The 10,865-nt window shown below is 38.1% G+C and overlaps 1 pseudogene; it reads left to right on the top strand.

Annotated features, from left to right (window-relative positions):
* The first annotated feature begins 9,383 nt into the window (after positions 1 to 9,383).
* On the top strand, positions 9,384 to 9,483 carry LOC122110475 (annotated as a pseudogene).
* Positions 9,484 to 10,865: the final 1,382 nt, after the last annotated feature.

The raw sequence follows: 10,865 nt of genomic DNA, 5'->3' as shown, positions 1-10,865 counted from the left end.
TAGGCTGGGGTGCAGCTTTTACACCCACAGATGATCCAGGGATCCTAGGACCAGAGTTCAACTCCCAGCTTTGGCAAAAATAACAAACCAACCAAGATGGAAGAGGAAAAACCAGGAAATTTTACACAACAGTTTTACTTTTGTTTCCTTAGCACTGTGACCATCCTGGGTCTTAATGACTCAGCTTGAAAATTGTACGAGACCTTGCATGGCCGAAGGCTGGTGGGCTGTCAGTGAAGCCTGAGCCCAACCCAGAAACCTAGGCCCTGAGTTCGATCCTGGGACTGCCATCTACAGAGCTGAAGATCCTAGAGAACTCGTTCCTATCTATAGGAACAATAATAGAATGTTTGTCATGTACTAATTAAATTACTAATTAGCTAGTCATTCTAGTATAAGATTGTATGAAATAAATATAGGTCATTGATTAATTTAATTAATACTTTATTGTTTCCTACCGTGATTAATTAATGGAGGCATAATTTTAGACTAAATAATTGGTAGTAATAAAATATATAAAAATAAGATATGGACATCACTCTTTATATAGAATTATACATTAGAATCTACATAAATGTCTATCTGTCTCTGTATAAATTTATTTATAGATATATATACATATGTAAATACACACACACACACACACACACACACACACACACTTGAATCTACACATCTATCTGTTTATATATTGACCACTCCTAGGGCTTGAACTCAGGTCTTCAAATTTGCCCTACATCTTCATTTGAATCAGACTGGTGTGCTAACATTGACCCATTCATGAAGTGGGCCTTTTAGGCCCGAAGTTCAAATCACAGAACTGCCCAAAACTTAATCCTGGTGGAAGAAGCCAATTGTCCCACATGTTTTCCTTATCAGTGAAAGTGCTGGGTCTAAGGAATGATGTATAATACATAAGCAAATCTGTGTCCTATGCAATAGGATGTAAAAAAATGTTATACATGTAATCATACTGTCTAAAATATATAATAAATAAATAAAACACAAAATAAAATGAATAACTACACTAACTGCCATATGCAGTAAACATGTGTATGTAAATATAAATCATGTATTTAAAATGTATACGAATATTATTTTTTGGAGTGCTAGGGCTTGAATTCAGCCCCTGGGATCAGGCCTGAATTTCTTGTCTTCCAGCTCGGTGAGCTTCCCCTGCCCCCACATTGCTGCAGATTGACCAAAACCCTGAGTTCAAATCCCAGGCCTGGCAGAAAAATGGCCTGAATTCCAAGCCAAGGAGCTTCATAATTTTTAAAATATTTTTAATGTATGTCTGTATCTGTCTGTCTGTATTTGTGTGTATATTTTTATTTTGTCAAGGACAGGGCTTGAACTCAGGGCATGGCAATTCTGCCTCAGCTTTGATCACTCTACACTGGGTTGCAGCCACTGGACACACAGCCGAACCTGGGTCCCCAAAGGCTGACAAGAAAGAAAAAAAAAAAACCACCCGGCAAGGTGATCATCCTGGGTCTGAATGACACAGCTGAAAAGTGTTTGTAACCTGGCATTGCTGAAGTCTGATGGTCTTCCAGGGAAGCCATAAGCCAACACGGCAAAATAGGCTCTGTGTTCGAAGCCCAGTCCTGACCCCTACCAATATAGGGAGATCCTAAGAGTCTCGTTCCTATTCACAGGAATACCGATGGAAATTAATGTCAAGGTTGAATTTGTTGTTCCTGAATGATACTACTATAAATTTAGAGACTGATTTTAGGAGGCTGATGGATTTTAATGAATATTTTTTGACACATTAAGAGAATACTATTAATTATATGGATGCAATAGTTTAGGGACAGTGGTTAATTTAATTAATAATTCATTAAGTATGAAAACAATAATATTAATTACATGGAGGCATAATAAATACCCAAAAATTGGTAGGAATGTAGCCTATATAACTAAATAATGTATAGCCATCTTTGGCACTCTATAAATATCTATATCTATTTGTGTACTACCTCCTGCATGTCAGTCTGTTCTTATTTTGTCAACCCTTGGGGCTTAATCTCAGGCGCTGGGAACTGCTTGTCAGCTCCATATGCCACAGGCTAGTGTGCTGACACTCACCCATTCATGAATTGGGCTTTGTGGCTGTGAGTTCAGATGCTAGCACTCACAAAAATTGAATTGTGCAGTAAGAAGCCCATGATGACACGTTTTCCTTTTCTGTAAAAGTCCTGGGTGTCAGGTATGAAGTTTCATACATAGGCATACCTATATCCTATGTAATAAATGCTGTAAATATTCCATGCATAATAGCAGTCAATAAAATAAATTGCAAATGAATAAAACAAAAAAATAAAATGAATAACTACACTAAGCACAATTTGGAGTCAACATACGGGGCAGGATGTCAGGGACTGGGGACCGCCTGGCAGCTGATTTGGCTAGAGGCTGCTGTGCTGGCAGTAACCCATTCATGAAATAAGCCTTTTAGGCCGTGAGTTTAGATTGCAGCACTGCCAAAAATGTAATCTTGGAGTGAGAAGCCGAGTGTGACACATAATTTCCTTTTCTGTGAAAGTGCTCAGTGTTAAGTAGGATGTTTAATTTGTGTGCAAATCTATATGCTATGTAATAGGCTGTAATAAAGATAAAAATGTCATAGCTGGAAGAATTGTCACTACAATAAATGATAAACATTGAATTAGTAGTGAAACAATCTAGGATAAAATTAGACACAATAAGTATAGGAAGTACATTAAGTTTAATTAATATTTTATTAATCATTAACAGAATAAAAATTACATGGAGACATAATTAAATACCTAATAATTGGTAGTAACACATGATGCATAATTCAATAATATATAGACATCTGTCTCATTCTATGAAATATTAATTATATGTATGGATATATGTACATATATGATAAACAATACTGATATTGAGTAATTATTAATTGATGCTTTATTAATTGTTAACTGGGACACATCATTAAATGGAGATATAATTTAATACCTAAGAATTGGTACTAATATTATCTATAATTTAATAATATGCAGACATCTCTCTTTTTGTGTCGACAATATTTATATACAGAAATCTCTATCTATTTATACCTTGTTCACTCCTGGGGCTCGGTGGTTCAGTGCTCACCTAGTAATCATGAAGCCCTGTGTTCAATTCCTCAGTGCCACATAAATAGAAAAACAGGAAGTTCTGCTATCTTTCAACCAATTGAGTGCTAGCCTTGAGCACAAATGCTTAGGGAGAGTTTATAAGCTCTTACTCAAGCCCCAGGACTGCCACCAAAAAAGGGTAGGATGTTCTAACTGCAATTATAGAAGGACATAACTTCAAATACCTCATTACAGAGCAAGCTAGGTGTGTGGTGCTTACAGCTGCCACCTAACCTGACTTAGGCACATGTAAACCACTGCAACCCAGCTCCATGGGTTACACATGTCATCCTGGCTTATGCCCGTCATCTTAGCTGCTCAGGGTGTTTAAACCCCAGTCCTGGCAGGATGTCTATGAGACTCTTCAAAATATGGCTCCAAATCATAGACCTCTAGCCTTGAGCAAATATCATTAGAACAGTATCCCCATGTTTTCAGTTCAAGCCCCATGTCTACCTCCCCCAAGTAAAAAACCACCCCATTAAACCATTAGATGTGAACTTGTATGGTTTGTGAAATTTTCCTTAAAGAATGGTGATATTGATGAAAGCACCCTAATTTTAATGACAGCTTGTGGAACAGAGCTATGTGCTGAGTCTTCACAGGGTGCAGTGTGCTGAGTCCTGCATTGGGTGCTAAGTGTTTCACAAGATGCTGTGTGCTGAGTCCTGCAAAGAGTGACATGTACTGTGTCCTTCACAGGGTGCATTCTTACATCGTGCCCTTGTGAGGGATCCACAACTGAGATGATTATGCAGACAAGAATATTGAGGCTCAGATATGCTCCCATGGCAAGTACAAAATTATGTATTACTGAAGACTAGTGAGTTGTCTTCTGCGGACAAATGTTTTCTTTTTTTCTGTCATGAACCTTGAACTCGGGTTCTAGGTGCTGACCCTTACCTCTAGGGCTCATGGCTAGCACTTCACCACTTGGAACCATGGACCCCCTTGCAGCAGAAGCCAAGCCCAAGGGGTCAGTAGCTGGTCTGTCATCCCGCCTTCTCAGGAACCTGAAATCTGAAGATCTGGGTTCCAAAATATCCCAGACACAAAAGGTCCCATGAGACTATTATCTCCAATTCACCACTAAGAACTTGAAGTGGAAGCAGGGTGCTTTCCTCATGCTGGTAATCCTAGCTACTAGGCGAATGAGATCTGAGGATCAAGGTTCAAATCAAGCCTGGGCAGGAAAGTCTTTGAGACACTTAGCTCCAATGAACCACCAGAAAACCTGAAGTGGTAGAGCACAAGACTTGAGCTGAAGACCTCAAGGAAAGCACCCAGGCCCAGACTTCAACTCCTACAACTGACAACAACAACAAAAGACAGAAAACACTAACAACCTGAGGTAGAGGCCTGGGAAAGTGCATTAGGGATAGAGTGTTTTGCATCTATGAAACCATAGGCTTGATTTCTCAGGACCACATCATTAGGAAAAACCCTGAAGTGGCTCTGTGGCTCCAGTGGGAGAAGGCTATCCTTCTACAAGAGAAACTAGGTACAGTGCTCAGGTCCTGAGTTCAAGCTCCAGGACTCATGTATGTGTGTGCGTGCCCACACACCCACACCCCCCCCACACACACAAACACACACACTCACAGACCAGAAGTGATGTTGTTACACAAAATGGTAAAGCACTGGGCTTCTGGACTGTGCTCCTGCTCAGCACAAAGGCCTTGTGATCAAAACCTAGCCACCCAGGGCCCAACAAGGAGAGGTCAAAGGTTTCAAAACCTGATGAGCTTCACCAGCCCTAGATGACAGGAAGCTTTGTGATATCCAACATGTACTTGGATTTCCCAAACCTAGGAGAGGCATCATAGGCCCATCATTGCTCCAATGAAACATTTCATTAGATTCAGTGCCCTAGTTGTCTGCCAGAAGTACTCCTGAATTATATTGAGCACTTTATCTGAACACAAAATCATAGTCTCACAAAAGCAGGATAAGTGCACATAACTTTATCTGCCATGGAAAGTGGCACAAATGAAAACTTGTTAAAACAGAGCACTGGGGAGAGAGATAGCTTGGGGTACAAAGAGACCCTTTTCTCCTGACCTTTAGAGCACACCCACATTCATCCTCACTAACTGGCTCAGGTGGAATTGTTTGTTACCAAGCTGTACAGGAGTGAGGTCTTTTGTCTGCCTGTCCACACAATGTGAGATACTTCTTCCAGCAGGCCTGGGATGCAGAGAAACCCTCAGGTTACACTGGGAACAGTGATGAGTTCCCTGGAACATGCACTGTCTTGAAAGAAGTCTCTGTGTTATGAAATTATTGTATTGAATACAAATTTCCTAACTTGGTGCCATTCATCATAGCTATTCTATAGCTTCACCTATAGGAATACATCCATACATAGACAATGACATGGAAGTACAGGCTCTTTTTGAGGGGGCAGGTCCTGAGGTTGAACTATGAGCCTAGGCATTGTCCCTGAGCTCCTTTTGCTCAAGGGTAGTACATGAAGCTTGAGTCATAGCCTCAATTCTGTTTTTTTTGTGATCTCTTAGAAGTAACAGTGTCATAGACTTTCCTACACTGGCTGGATTCAAGCTAAGATTCTCTCCATCTCAGCATCCTAAGGAGGTGGGATTACAATCAGCAGCTACTGACATCTTCTTTCCTTTCTTATTCATTTTTTAATCTGGACAATCTGACTTCTTAGCAGGGTCATTCCAATGGTTTGAATTTATAAGTAAACTACCCAATGTTTATTATAGTTGCTTTCTCTCCTCATCTTCTTCTCTGGTCACAGGTTTGAGGCCAAACGTGAGAAATGAGTGTCACAGTATTTTGGAGCAAATATCCACAGGATATGCCAATTCTGTCACTTAGAATTGAGCTAGAATTTACTGTCTCAGGATGAGAGGACCGAAATCTGGAGTGAACCTCATACTGTCTGCATTGCTCCTTTTGCCTATAAAATGATCTAATCATTATGAGTGTTTTGTGTCTCCAACTTTAAGTATCTAGAACACACTAGAAGCATCTTCCTGTTTCTGTTTTTCTCTAGTACCTCTCGAGATTTAGACTAAGGATTTGTGTGAAGCGGCTCCTCTGCGAATCCCTGAGAAAAGCCACTTGAAGCCTCTTCAGGAGATCGCCATTCAAAGCCAGCTGAGCAGGAAACTCGGTGAGACTCTTATCTACAATAAAGCACCAGTGAACCAGAAGTGGAGCAGTGGCCCAGAGGGTAGAGCTCCAGCTTTGAGAGAGAAAGCTGAGCAGGACATATAAGCCAGACCATGCAGGAAAGCCTGGGAGTTGATTATGTCCAATTAACCACCAGATAGCTCTTCAATTACTTTCTGTTGGCATGTTGCATGGGCCTAGGTGAGAAGTCTTGCCCCTGTTATCTAATGATACAGGTAACTGGGACCTGAGATCCTAGGACCCATGGGTCCTACAGAAGAGAAGTATTTTTTAGACATCATATCAGCAAAATTTGGGAACAATTACTGGAATGCTTCAGAAATATGGAGAAAAACAGTTTGGGACCAGCGAGTTAAAACAATATACAGAGCAGCAGAATAAAATCCCATGTAGATTAGAGGAAAACAACACTCATTTTTTGCTATGTGATTTCAGAAGGCCATGTACACTTAGAAGGTATCACAAGTTTGTACCTAAAATATTGCATTGATACATTTTATATTCTGATATATATTCTAAACCTAATTATTTATATTCTAATTGTATTGATTGGAATAAATATCAATTTATTTGTCAAATTATCAATTAATTCTAGTAACTTTCATAGTGTGAAATATAAAATCATCACATAAAAATGTAAAATATATAACTATATATAATATAATGAAAAGGCTCATGTTTTGCATTGTTCTGTTGTGGTTAGGGTATCAAAGGCAACTCTGTTTTAAAGTATTATTCCATTATCTCTACCTCAGTGTTTAGTAGAGTTAAACCTAAAGCTTTACCATTTGTAGATTTACAGCCTGGACGCAAGAGGAAACACTGTGGTTAAAACATTAGCAATTTAGGGAGGTTGAGCTTTTCTTCATGTGTCTATTGGCCATTCTTCTTTGTTCTTCAGAGAAGTTTCTCTTTAAGTCTTTAGCCCACTTATTTATTGGGCAGTTGTTTCTTTGAGTATTTGATGTTGGGGATGTAATTTTTTGAGTTCCAAGTATATTTTAGATATGAGACCCTTGTCCGTTGTATGGCTAGTGAAGATCTTCTCACAATCCGTGGGCTTTCTATTGATCTTGCTAGCTATGTCCTTTGCCATGCGGAAGCTCTGCAACTTCATGCAATCCCATTTGTCAAACCTTTCTTTGATTTGTTGTGTTTCCGGGTCTCTATTCAGAAAATTTCGACCTGAGCCAAGGAGACCTAGGGTTTCTCCTATTCTATCCTGTAATGTTTTCAGAGTGTCTGCTTTGACTCCGAAGTCTTTGATCCATTTGGAGTTGATTCTGGTGTAGGGTGATAATGCAAATCAAGACAACATTGAGATACTACCTCACCCCAGTTAGAATGGCAAAAATGAAGTACTGTAATAACAACAGATGCTGGAGGGGATGTGGACAGAAGGGAATCTTACTGCATTGTTGGTGGGAGTGTAAACTTGTTCAACCACTTTGGAGAGCAGTACGGAGGTTCTCAAAAAACTTCACACACAGCTCCCCTATGACCCAGCAATCTCACTTTTGGGCATTTACCCAAATGTTTACAAACAAGACCACACTATAGCTATCAGCACACCTATGTTCATTGCAGAATTATTTACCATAGCTAAGATCTGGAACCAATCCAGATGCCCCTCAGTAGATGAATGGATCAAGAATATGTGGTATATATACACAATGGAATTCTATGCCTCCATCAGAAATAATGGCATTGCCCCATTAGTTAGGAAATGGAAAGACTTGGAAAAATTATATTAAGTGAAGTAAGCCAGGCCCAAAGAAAGCTAGGTCCCATGGTTTCTCTTATTTGCAATATCTAGTAAATGTATGAGTCAAGCAGAAAAGGTCAGATAATGTTATGTTAGGAAAATGAATCCTAAGATATGTATTTAAATGGTTTATTTCTTTCATGCATTTGTTTCTAATGCACTTATAAGATTATCTTTTTGTTGCTTTGTATGTCCCTCCCCCACATTATAACCCCTGCTTTCAATATATTTGATGTCGGTATAATTTGTGAAGTAGAAGGGGAAAACCAAGTCGTTTAAGGATACTGGTGGACCCGTGCAACAATTGGAAGTACAAGTTGTCATGTCCAAAACGAACTTTACAACTTTGGTGGGGGGGAGGATTGGTTGGGGGTCGGGGGGAGGCTGGGAAGGGATGTGAAGGGTAAACAAAGAAGGAGGTTGCAATGCTTGATAAGAAATATACTCATTATCTTGCCCATGTAATGTAACCCCTCTGTACATTTTGTTCACAATAAAAATAATAATAGAAATAAAAATAATAAAAAACATTACCAATTTAAGGCCTAATAATGAAGAGAAATATATGGACTTCTCTTGCAACTATGAAAATATTTGGTGATATAATGGCAGTAGTGTAAGTTCCTGCCTGTTTGGAAGGTAGACAGGCCAAGACATTAGGTAATCATGAATATGAATATTTTTTCACTTTCTTGGCTGTAGCTACTTTTTAAATGGTAGGTATCATAAACAATCATATTTTGATAAAATGCCTTCTAGTATGAACAGTTCTGGCTGAACTGTTCATCTCTCTATGATCCCTTGTAACTAAGATTAGATTTGTTCCACTAATACAATCTATGCTGTCAGAGTAAGATATTCTGGTTGGTCTGTTCCTACATGGAAGAAGGGTAAAGGGTCATGTAGACATTTGTGCCAGTAAGACCTCATTTGGGAAAATCTCAGCTGCATATGTTTAGAAGTAGCTCTTAAACAAGGCTTACTTTGAATCCATTGGCTCCACAGAGCTAACACAGTTGGATAAATAAGTACTTGAAAAAACCGTCTCATTTGGACTTAGCTATTAATACTTGAAAATATGATCAAATTCTAAATGAAAAGGACTTAAAATAGTCATTGACAAAAAAATTGCAAATGTGAGCAATCAACTGAACAACATTTTTTTTCAACTATTCACAGAATTTTAGGGAAATAAGATTAATAGCATTTTTAGGAACAATAAAGTTTCCTTGTTACAAATAGGCACCTAAGCATATAAGCCTTTATAAATATTTCATCATTAACTACTAAAATTTGCAGGATACTACATTCTTCAGCAGCTTGTATACCAAAATTACAACAATACAGAGATTAACATGGCACTTGTACAAGGATGATATGAAAATTTGTGAAGTATTCAAAATTTTTCATTCTTCAGATGCAAGAAATGAAAAACAGCTATTAAAAAGTTGATTACAAAATTACAAGTGAAATAATACACCTAATTCATATAATTAAAAGTTACTTTGACATCAGTGTATTAAATTTTCACCTTAGAAAGGCCTTTACATAGCATAACCTTTACACAACTTTTGAAATTAGACAACATTGTCGTTTTATCCCAAAGAAATATAATACTAAAAGGACCTAGGGGGGAAAAAAAGGAATCTTAAACTGTTTCTGTATGGAATGCAATCTGAAAGGACACATTAATGAACCTATATGTTATAAAACAATGTAGAATTCAATGTATTATATCTAGGAGAGAATAAAAGAGATTATGGACACTATACAAACATAGAATATAGAATATTTTAAAATATACTTTTTCAGACAAACAATGGAAATATCGTTAGTTTCTATACTACTCATTTCAACAGATAAGTTAAAATTATTTCCGATCAACAAAATCACAAACTCTGCATAAATCATTATAGATGTATACAAAAACTCTTGAATACATTTTGATATCAAAAGCAGACAATTCACTTTGAAGAACTCCACAGAATCCGTGAATTGTTACTATAAGATATTGTTGTTATTTGGATTGTGAGAGTATGTTGTATTGACAAAAAGGAATTAATGACATTTTTGAAATTTAAGAAAATTAACCGAATCATTAGGATTTAGGAGAACAATTTGTACAGCCTTCCACAACTTCAAAGAGGTAGTGATACATACTTATCCTTTTGGTAATATCAAATGCAGTTTCTTCCAAGTGGTTCTTCAGACCTGGTTTGACATATTGGTTCAACAGTTCCAGTGTATTTTTGCTATCTCAATTACCAGCAGCAAGATGCAAGGGGGTCAAGAAGCCTTTAGTTTGGGCATTGGTATCTGCATCATGAAGAAGAAAGAAGCCACTCTGGTATTATTACACGTACATGCACTGTGCAGGGGTGTCCAGCCATCTACAGTTATTGCATGTGCCCCTTGAGCCACCAACTCACGGACAATGTCTAAGTGTCCACTGTAGGCTTCCCGATGAAGAGGGGTATACTCATCGTCATCCCTAGTATTCACATGAGTAGCCTTTTTGGAAAGTATTCTCTGCACTGTAGTAAGCTGGTTATTTTCAGCAGCCCAAAGAAGAAATTTGCTTGGATCCTTCTCCATTTTTTTTCTTGCAATTTTTACCATTCCTCATATTTTCATCTTGTTCCTCATCTTCATCAGAATTGCCTAACCAGATACATTGAGTACCAGTGGAAATGAGGTGTCCATGTATTTCCCTAATAGTTCATGTTGGTTGACCTGGTCAGAAATATCTGGTGAATTCTCTGCGTATGTTTTTTCACCATGATTTATTT

The sequence above is a fragment of the Dipodomys spectabilis genome, unplaced genomic scaffold (genome assembly GCF_019054845.1).
Source record: "Dipodomys spectabilis isolate Male_0828 unplaced genomic scaffold, ASM1905484v1 ptg000078l, whole genome shotgun sequence".
NCBI lineage: Eukaryota > Metazoa > Chordata > Mammalia > Rodentia > Heteromyidae > Dipodomys > Dipodomys spectabilis.
The sequence above is the reverse complement of the archived record's forward strand: the minus strand, read 5'-3'. Positions and strand labels throughout refer to the sequence as shown.